Source organism: Rhinichthys klamathensis, unplaced genomic scaffold, assembly GCF_029890125.1.
Source record: "Rhinichthys klamathensis goyatoka isolate OS25496 unplaced genomic scaffold, OSU_Roscu_1.1 h1tg000090l_1, whole genome shotgun sequence".
Lineage (NCBI taxonomy): Eukaryota > Metazoa > Chordata > Actinopteri > Cypriniformes > Leuciscidae > Rhinichthys > Rhinichthys klamathensis.
Window position 1 is genome coordinate 2,820,287 of NW_026606629.1, and position 10,127 is coordinate 2,830,413.

Consider the following 10,127-nt stretch of genomic DNA (forward strand, 5'->3'; position numbering starts at 1 on the left):
TTCTTCTAGGCGTGTGCCATTGCTGTCTGAGGCTTACGTTGGCCAGGTATTCTTTGCGCCATCTGCTCCAAAACTGTTCCGACAAGTACTGCACTCTCCTCCATCTTTTCCTAGCGTACAAATCTTCACGGACAAATTTGCCAGGAGGAGGAAGAGGCACTGAGGTCTTCATTGTGAGCAGATGATTAGGCGTCAAAGGCTCAACACTCTTTGGGTCATTTATTGTGTTAGTGGTAAGCGGACGACTATTTACAATTGACATTGCCTCGTAGAAAAATGTCCTTAATGAAGTGTCATCCAGTCTTCCTTTAGCTTGTGCCAGAACAGCGTTCATCACACTCCTAACAGTCCTTATTTGGCGTTCCCACACACCTCCCATATGGCCTGCTTCAGGAACATTCATAAGGAAGTCACATTGTTTGCTTGCAAGATAGGTAGAGATCCTCTCTTGGTCCAGATCCTTCAAACCTTTCTCCAGTTCATTCTTAGCCCCCACGAAATTCGTGCCTTGGTCGGATCTGATCTGTCGCACGGCTCCTCTGATTGCTATGAAACATCTCAAGGCATTCAGGAATGCATCGGTGGAAAGATCTTCTAGCATCTCTAAATGTACAGCCCTGGAGCTCATGCACGTAAACAACAATCCATACCTCTTGAATTCCTTCCGACCTTGTTTTGTGTAGAAGGGGCCGAAACAGTCGATACCAGAATACGAGAATGGAGGTGAGGGTTCCACTCGGTCAGCTGGAAGGTCAGCCATGCGTTGTTCTTCGACTGATCTACGCAGCTTTCTGCAAGTAACACAATTTTTGATGTTCTTAGCCACTACATTGCTTGCACCTAATACCCAATATCCATTGGCTCTGAGCTCATTCAAGGTTTGACCTCGGCCCTGATGTTGAGTTTTCTTGTGACAATGGTCAAGTATTAGTTGTGTGACAATGCCTTCCTTAGGAAGAATTACTGGATGTTTCAACTCAAACGCTGCGTTAGACTTTCTTAATCGTCCTCCAACCCTAAGCAGTTCATCCTGGAGGATGGGATCAAGTTGGTATAACTTGTTATTCTTTGGCAGCTTAGCAGGGTTTTGACTAAGCAATTTCAATTCTTCTTCAAAGGCTTCTCTTTGTGCTGCCTTGATGAGCACAAGAGCTGCTTTCTTTTTCTCCTCTACACTAATGAACCCTGACTTGTCTTTGTTTACCAGCCTTTTGATCCTAGCAATAGTATGGAGGGCTGTATTCCAATCTGAGAATCTTGAGAGTCTTTCAAGAAAGCTACCTCTTACACAGGCATCCGTTTTTAGGACCTTTACCTCAGGGTCACCTACAAGAAGCACTGGGGATTTTTCATGAGTGCTTATCTCTCGTTCCCATAAGAACTTGGGACCTATCAACCAGCTTGAGTCCATCAGGTCTGCCACCTTGAGACCCCTAGACGCACAGTCTGCAGGATTTTGACCTGTTTCCACGTAGAACCATTGTCTTGGATCTGTAGAGTCTCTTATCTTCTGTACACGATTAGCTACAAAGACATGAAAGCGCCGGGCTTCGTTCTTGATATACCCTAACACTACCTGGGAATCAGTCCAGAAAAACTCCTCATTTACCTTCAGATCAAGCTCTTCCCTAAGAACATGACTTACTGCCGCAGAAACTGTGGCTGCGGTCAGCTCAAGGCGTGGTATGCTGAAAACCTTCGTAGGGGCTACTCTGGCCTTACCCATGACCAGTGCACAATGTACTTGTTCATCAGCAACAATCCTGATGTATGAACACTGCCCATAACCCTCACAGCTAGCATCTGAAAAATGATGCAGCTCTATTTTCTGAATTCTGCCTATATTTCCAGGAATTAAACATCTTGGTATTTTAACCCTTTGGAGATTCTCCAAGTCGTGGATCCATGTATCCCACTTTGGCTTCAGATCAGAGGGAAGAGGTTCATCCCATCCTACCCCTCATTTGCACATCTCCTGGAGCACTCTCTTCCCAGTCAAGATATAGGGAGCGAGAAAACCTAATGGGTCGTACACACTTGCAACAACTGACAGAATTCCTCGCCGAGTGGCAGCCTTTTCATTAAGGTCAACTTTGAATGAGAATGTATCAGTCTCTATGTTCCACTTTACTCCCAGTACACTCTGCATTGGAAGCTCATTGTAGTTTAGATCGACATCCTTCACTACACTGGCACGTTCGCTCTCTGGAATTGCACTCAAGACTTCTCTGGTATTGGACACAAACTTGTGTAAACGCAGTTTTCCCTTAGCCAAGGCTTCTTGCGCTTCACTAACCAACTTGTTGGCCTTCTCGATGGAATCAACGCTGACAAGTCCATCATCCACGTAGAAATTTTTGCGGATGAAGCTCGCTGCCAGTGGGTAGTCCTTTTCATATTTGCTGGCAAGATATTTCATGCCGTAGTTCGCACAACCCGGAGAGGATGCAGCTCCAAAAATATGCACTCGCATGCGGTATTCCTTGGGTTCCCTTTCGGTGTTCCCGTCTTCCCACCATAGGAATCTCAGGAAATCACGATCATCTGGACTGACGTGAAAGCGGTGGAACATCTTCTCCACATCACAAGCAATCGCAATCTGATGCTCACGAAATCTGCACAAAACTCCAGTTAGAGCATTTGTTAAGTCTGGACCTGTGAATAAGTGGTCATTTAGAGATGTACCTTGAAATTTGGCTGAGCAGTCAAATACCACTCTTATTTTTTCTGGCTTCCTGGGATGGTACACCCCATGGTGCGGAATGTACCATGCATTGCCTTCTTTTGGTGTGGCATCTGCTTCTTCGGCACCACCATCTCTAAAGACACTATCCATAAATCTCACATAGTCTTCTCTGTACTTGGGATTTCTCTCCATTTTTCTTTTCAAATGTTTCAAACGAACCGTAGCAAGCTGCTTATTGTTCGGTAATTGAGGACGCTCTCTGAAAGGTAAGGGCATTTCCACATGTCCTTCTTTGTTGTGTTGAGTCATTTCATCCAACTGTTGAAGAAATTGAATGTCCTCCTGAGATATTGTCTTTTCTCTCGAGTCTGTATCCCGAAAATCTGCTTCTAACGTCCTGATTACAGCAGCAGGTGTGATTGCTGGGAGTTCCTTCACAGAAATGCGATGACAGAACCCTGCTACATTTCTAGAGCAAGTATGGGGTGTTATGGATCCCACTATACTCCAGCCTAAGTCCGTTTTGACTGCGTATGGTTCGTGATCCTTCCCTGATATCACTTGGGTTGGCTTCAGAGCCCTTGGACAATCAAAGCCAATTAGAAGCCCTACAGGACAATTTAACAAATCTGGCATCTTGTCTGCAACACTGAGCAGATGCATCCATTTCTGAGCCTTTTTACAAGTAGGAATGCTATCTCGTTCCAAGGGAATGTATTCTCGAGTGTATACGGGTGGCAACTCGATGTACTCTTGCAGACTATAACCTCTCACTCTTAGTCCAACTGCTCTCTGACAATTCTCTATTGAAGCTCTATCAGTCATTGTGGACAGCTTTAATTTCACAGGTTCTGTGTTTGCTTGTAGTTTATCACAGATGTCTTGATTGATAAATGTATTACTGCTCTGCGTGTCCAGCAATGCGTAGGCTAAGATTTCTGTGCTGTCCTTTGTAGCACAAGAGAGCCATACTGGAACAATCATCGAAGTGTGAATACCATTATCCATCTCCACACTGCATAAGCTAGTGGAAGCCCTTTCATCAGGTGAAGCTTCCAGCTTTCCTCCTTGAGAGCGTTCTTCATGAAGTGGAGAGGGGTGACTCTGCCTGCAGATGTTGCAAGTAGCTCGCTTTCTACAGTTTTTAGAGACATGACCGACTCTGAGACAACCAAAGCACATCTTGTTGTTGATGACAAACCTTTTCTTCTCCTCAAGAGTCATTGCCGCAAACCTTTCACATTTGTATATAAAATGATTTTGCTGACAGCAGACACATTCTATTTGTCTATTATCCTGAGTGACAGAAGGGCTTAGTTTGGAGCCTTTCTCTCTTTCCAATCCACTCCTTGCAATGGGGTTAACATTTTGTGTCAGAGCACTGGCCTTGAGACGTTTCTGCTCCTTGCCAGACCTTTCATCTGCATGTTTTAAAGCAAGTAGAGAGGAAACAGGATTACATGCAATACGTGCCTCCTCTGCCACAAAGTCTGAAAACTCAGTGAAGCTTGGGTATGGCTTCTCTTCATCTAATGCTTTAGTGACATACCTATTCCAGCGAGTTGTTATCCAGTCAGGAAGTTTCTGAAGCAATTTCTGGTTTTCTTCACAACCGTCCAAAACCCTCAAACCATGTACATGAGGCATTGCATTTTTGCAAGAGATGAGGAAATCACTAAACTCCCTTAATTTCAGTGATTCTCTGGGTCCAAGTTTTGGCCAGTTATTAAGCTTTGTTCTAAACGCTCTTTGAACTACAAAGGGGTGTCCATAACGTTTGTTCAGGGCATCCCAAGCTTGTGTGTATGCATCCTCATCACTTCTATAAAATGTTCCCTCTAGTACACTAAGCGCATCTCCACTTATGTACCTTTTCAAATAGAACAACCGATGTCCTGGGCTTGTACAGTTTGTTTCGATCAAAGCTTTAAAGCAGGTGCACCATTCAGTGAACTTGAGTGGGTCACCTGTAAACGTGAATGGCTCTGGAGCTGGAAGTTTAGTCATTGCCAGGGATTCTTTTAGTGCTTTCACTAACAAGACCTCATCTACTCTTTTCTCTAGCTCATTTTCAGAGCAAGGTTGAGCTAAAGTTTCTTGGGAAACCTTGATGCATGAAGGGTTTTTGTGGTGCAGTGGAAGCTGACTTGGAGGCATAGTGCTTCTTTCTTTAGCATCTCCTATTTCAGCATTCAATCTTGATTCCTCTTCTGCATACACAATGTATTCAGCTTCCATTACTTCAAGATCCCTTTGCTCCTCCAGCATTTTTAACCTCTCTTGTTGGGCTAGTACCTCTTTTCTTTGAGCTGAGATTTCTTTTTCTCTCTTTAGTTCAGCACGTTTCGCAGCTAAACGTGCCGCTGCTTCTGCCCTTTTTGCTGACATATGACTTCCCTGCTGACTATCTCTTTCAACTCTCGACACAGTTGATCCATAAACTGACCTGGCGTCATCTCTTTGGAGTAACTGAAGGAGTGTTTCTTTTACAGCTTCAGCATCAAACTCCTTTGTGCCAACTTCTGCGCAACGTCCTTTCAGTAGTGCAGTTATTTCACTAGTAACTGAAGTGCAGCTATCCATTCTCCTTCTTATATCTTGAGATGGGACGTTCAGTGCACGAATACTCTCATATATTTGTTTTAACTCTGCTTCGCGTTTCTCTGCCGTCACCATCATGTCATCTAACTCGGTTTTAGAGCACTCTACTTTCAGTTTAGATCTGATAAATTGAGCTTCAGCTTTAAAGTTTAAGTATGTGAACATAAACTTCCGTTCTCTTTTTGCCAGCTCGTCACGTCTAAACTCAAGCATTTTCTCTGTTGGACGCCTTTCTCTTTCTGATCGCCTAACTTCTTGTTCAACTCGTGATGATGATTCCTGTAAACTCGTCTTATTAACTTCCAGATCTGCATTAATTTCAGCTAAGCGTTCTTCATATTTTTCTCTATCAGAGGCATCAATTTCCGTTTCTAATTTCCCTTCTAATTGCGCCTTTTCTTCTTCAAGAGCTTGAATAACTTGGTCTAAGACACAAATGTCTGATCTATTTTGATCCATGACCGTAACTTGCTGTAAACCACACTATTAATAAGCTTTAAACACTGATAACAAGCTGTAATACCATGTGGAAATTGCAAAATGTCAATTATTAAACAAGTTACACACTTCTATCAATTTAGAAAATTATCAAATGTAAATATTTGTTTCAACCATTTGCACAATTTCAACTACAATAAATGTTAAGGCAACCAAGAAATCAATTTTCAAGTTGAAAAGATACAGTCTGACCTGCAAATCCGAAGGTAGAAACTCTTATTGACAACTAGATTGTCCGAAAACATCGCAACGCTGCCGCCTTGTGGCTGTCCATCGTCACTGCAGCAATATCTTCTTGCGTTGCACTTCAGCACGGCAAGGAATGCAGTCACGCGAAAAGCAATAGAGTTTCAATGCGACGAATTCGCGTTGCTCAATTGAATGGCGACGTCTTCACTTTCACCAATGGCTGCAGTGTTCTACCGGGGTCGACTGGAGTAGGCGCTTCACATCGACGTCTGGCGATCTTTCCTTTTCCACGATGAACTCTTGCACTCTTCCAGGAAGGGTGAATGCACGTTTTTTCACTATAACGGCTCCTGAATGTTTTCTCCAGACCAGAAAAAATCACGCTTCAACTGATGCCTTCGATGTCTTCTATATTTAATTTCTTCTTCTCAAAAATCAGGACAATCAACATCACAAATATCAAATGGACACCGTGAAAAAACTGAAAATAAACCAAAATTACAATCAAATTCGTGATGAAGTGATTTTGCCATGACGTCGTTCAATATAAAGCTTATTAAATTGAAATCAATACACACAGTACCTTAAATTATAAATAAACGATAACCAAGATATATGCAAACATACCGTGTGCCTTCCAATCAGGATTCAGGAGACATTAGTAGACATTTTCTGATCAAACACTCTTCTCAATTTTACACCTCTCAATTCGTGTGCGACACATGTCTCTCAGTTTCTTCTCTGTGTTCACGCAAAAAATTAAAATCACATGACCAGTACGTCTTATGTCACTCATTTTCTCCAGTAGGTGTCACTATTGCAAACTATAATGGAAATCAAATACAATTCCCAAATAAGTATTCCACAACATTTATAAAACAAACAAAACAAAAAACTTTCAAAAGATGATGAATATTCAGAAAGAAAATACACTATCTGCGACAGCTACACTGAATATGTATTCTCTTTCTTCATTTAGTTTACATGAGAGAGATGTTAATCTGACTCACTGGTTTTAATACATAAGATCTGCTAATTGATGCTGATATTTATTCACCAATACCGCCAGTCTCTAGTTTGTCAATAACCATCTTGTAATGGTTTCTGTATTTAAAATTTTGTTTTCAGTTCTTTTTCCAGTTTTTTCTATTTTTTTTTTCTTCCACCAGTTATAATTCTAAACAGAGAGGTGTTGCTATTTTGATTAATAGAAAGGTAAAATTCACAGTATTCAACATAGTTACGGATCCTGAAGGGAGATTTATAGTAGTTAATTTATTAGTTCAGAATATGAAACTGTGCTTAGCCAACTTATATGGTCCAAATGTTGATGACCCCTCCTTTTTTCATTCCTTTTTCACCTCACTGTCTGAGTATACAGACAGTGTATTGATTATTGGAGGGGACTTCAACATGGTAATGGACCCCATAGCTGACAGGCTTAGTAATGCAGGTAACTATCGAAACTGGCAATCTGTCAATACAGTTAAACAATACATGGAGGACCTGGGACTATGTGAGGTCTGGCGTTCTTATCACCCCAATCTTAAAGAATATACTTTTTTTTCTTCAGTTCATCATTCATACTCTAGATAAGATTACTTCCTAGTTAGCAACTCTTTAGTGAGTGAGTTATCTGATATTCAAATTCACCCGATCACTGTTAGTGATCATGCCCCAGTCTCTTTTAACCTGAGGAATAAATCAACTACCTTACCCTCTAGGAACTGGAGATTCAACCTGGCATTGCTTAAAGACCCTGATTTTATCAGTTATTTCAAAAGAGAATGGTCCAACTATTTAGAAAACAATGACACACCAGGAGTCTCAGCAGGTATCCTATGGGAAGCAGGGAAGGCAGTGATGAGAGGAAAAATAATTTCTTTTGCATCATATAAAAAAAAGAAGGAAAACGCAAATATGTCAGAACTAGAATTAAGAATTAAATCCCTAGAGGACATCTACAATACATCACCGGAAGAACAGACGCTCAAGCAAATAAGGAAAGCTAAACTTGAATTAAATGATATAATCAATAAGAAAACACAGTTTATGGTACAACGGTTACGCTTGGAGCAGTTTGAACATAGCAACAAATCTGGAAATTTTTTAGCTAACCAATTAAAAACTAACAAAGAAAAATCAACAATTAAGTCAGTTAAAGACTCAGCAGGTAATATCATACATTAGCCCAACGCAATAAATGACACTTTTAGAAATTTCTATAGAACTCTATATTCATCCCAACTAGATCCATCAGACAGCGACATCCAGAAATTTTTGGACAACATAAATCTTTCAAAATTAAATGAAGAACAAGTCATGGCCTTAGATTCCCCCCTTACAGTGGCAGAGCTACATGAAGCCCTTAAACATATGTCTTGCAATAAAGCTCCAGGACCAGATGGCTTCCCAATAGAATTTTATAAAGAATTCTGGACAATTCTGGCACCAACGTTTTTCAAAATGGTTACACAAATTATAGAAGAAAATAACTTAACATTAACTATGAACTCTGCAAACATTATCGTACTGTTAAAAACAGGCAAAGATCCCACATTACCAACTAGCTATCGCCCCATATCATTGATAAATGTTGACCTTAAAGTAATCTGCAAAACCTTAGCAGGAAGGTTAGAGAAAATAACCCCTTGTATAATTCACCCTGACCAAACGGGTTTTATAAAAGGCAGACATTCCTCTACAAACATGCGTAGATTTATTAATTTAATAGATTATTCCAACATTAATAATTTAGAAACCATTATAGTATCTCTGGATGCGGAAAAAGCCTTTGACAGAGTTAATTGAAAATTTCTATTAGCTACTTTAAGTAAATTCGGCTTTGGATCAACCTTTATTAATTGGATTAAGATCTTGTGTAAATCCCCTAATGCAAGAGTTAGGACAAATGATCAAACCTCTCCTAGCTTCAGTCTGCAGAGAGGCACTAGGCAGGGATACCCTCTTTCCCCATCACTTTTTGCCATCTTTATAGAACCTTTAGCAATGGCAATCAGGCAAAATCAGGATATTAAAGGTGTTTGGTCCTTAAAGAATGAACATAAGATAAGCCTTTATGCCGACGACGTTTTATTATTTTCCTTCAGAACTCATGTACATCTTTCTCTGAATCAATCTCATTCATCAATAAGTTCTCATCCTTGTCCGATTATTCTATGGTCAAAGAGCACAGTTCTACCGATTAATTGTAGGTTTCAAGGGCCATCCAATATAGCATTACAATCAGGTAATATAAGATATCTTGGCATACACATCTCTTCCAGATTGTCAGATTTATTAAAGTTAAATCACACTCAACTACTGAAGACCATAGAAGACGATCTTGCTCGGTGGAAATCTTTACCCATCTCATTCATGGGTAGAGTTGCCACCATAAAAATGATGATCTTGCCTAAAATCAATTACTTGTTTTCTATGGTCCCTACGAAACCTCCCTATACATGGTTTAGATCACTAGAATCATACATTTCTCAATTTCTCTGGAAGAATAAACCCTCTCGAATCAGCCTGAAAACTCTACAGAAAACTAAAGACAGGGGTGGACTAGACTTCCCTAATTTCCATCATTACTTCTTAGCAAATAAGTTACAGTATATTTCTAAATGGCTCAAACCTAGTGTATTGGATGAAACATGGATGGATATAGAGCAAACACTATGTGACAACCTGGAAATTTCTAATCTTCTGTATTTTAGTTCAAATATTAAATCTCATAAGTGCTTTCAGAGCATTAACATCAGCACCTGTTTGACAGCCTGGTGGGAATTTCTTAAAAAAACAGACTCTTCAATGATCCCATGTAGGCTTACCCCTATATGGAATAATCCTGATATCACACTAAACAAAAGTATGATTCATTTTATCCAATGGGAAAAAAAAGGAATTAAACATTTAGAGCATTTAATCCATAACTGTAACTTTTTACCATTCCAAACAATCACCTCACAGTATGGGATAAGTAATAACAGATATTTAGAATATCAACAACTCAAAGCAGTAATAAGTAAAAAATTCCCTCTTAAGCAAATAAACCTGGAACTCCCACCAAGTGTTTCAGAATTCAGGAGCCTTGGTACTCCAAAGCTACTATCGAAAATATATAGAGTCATCTCCAAAATAGATGATACAA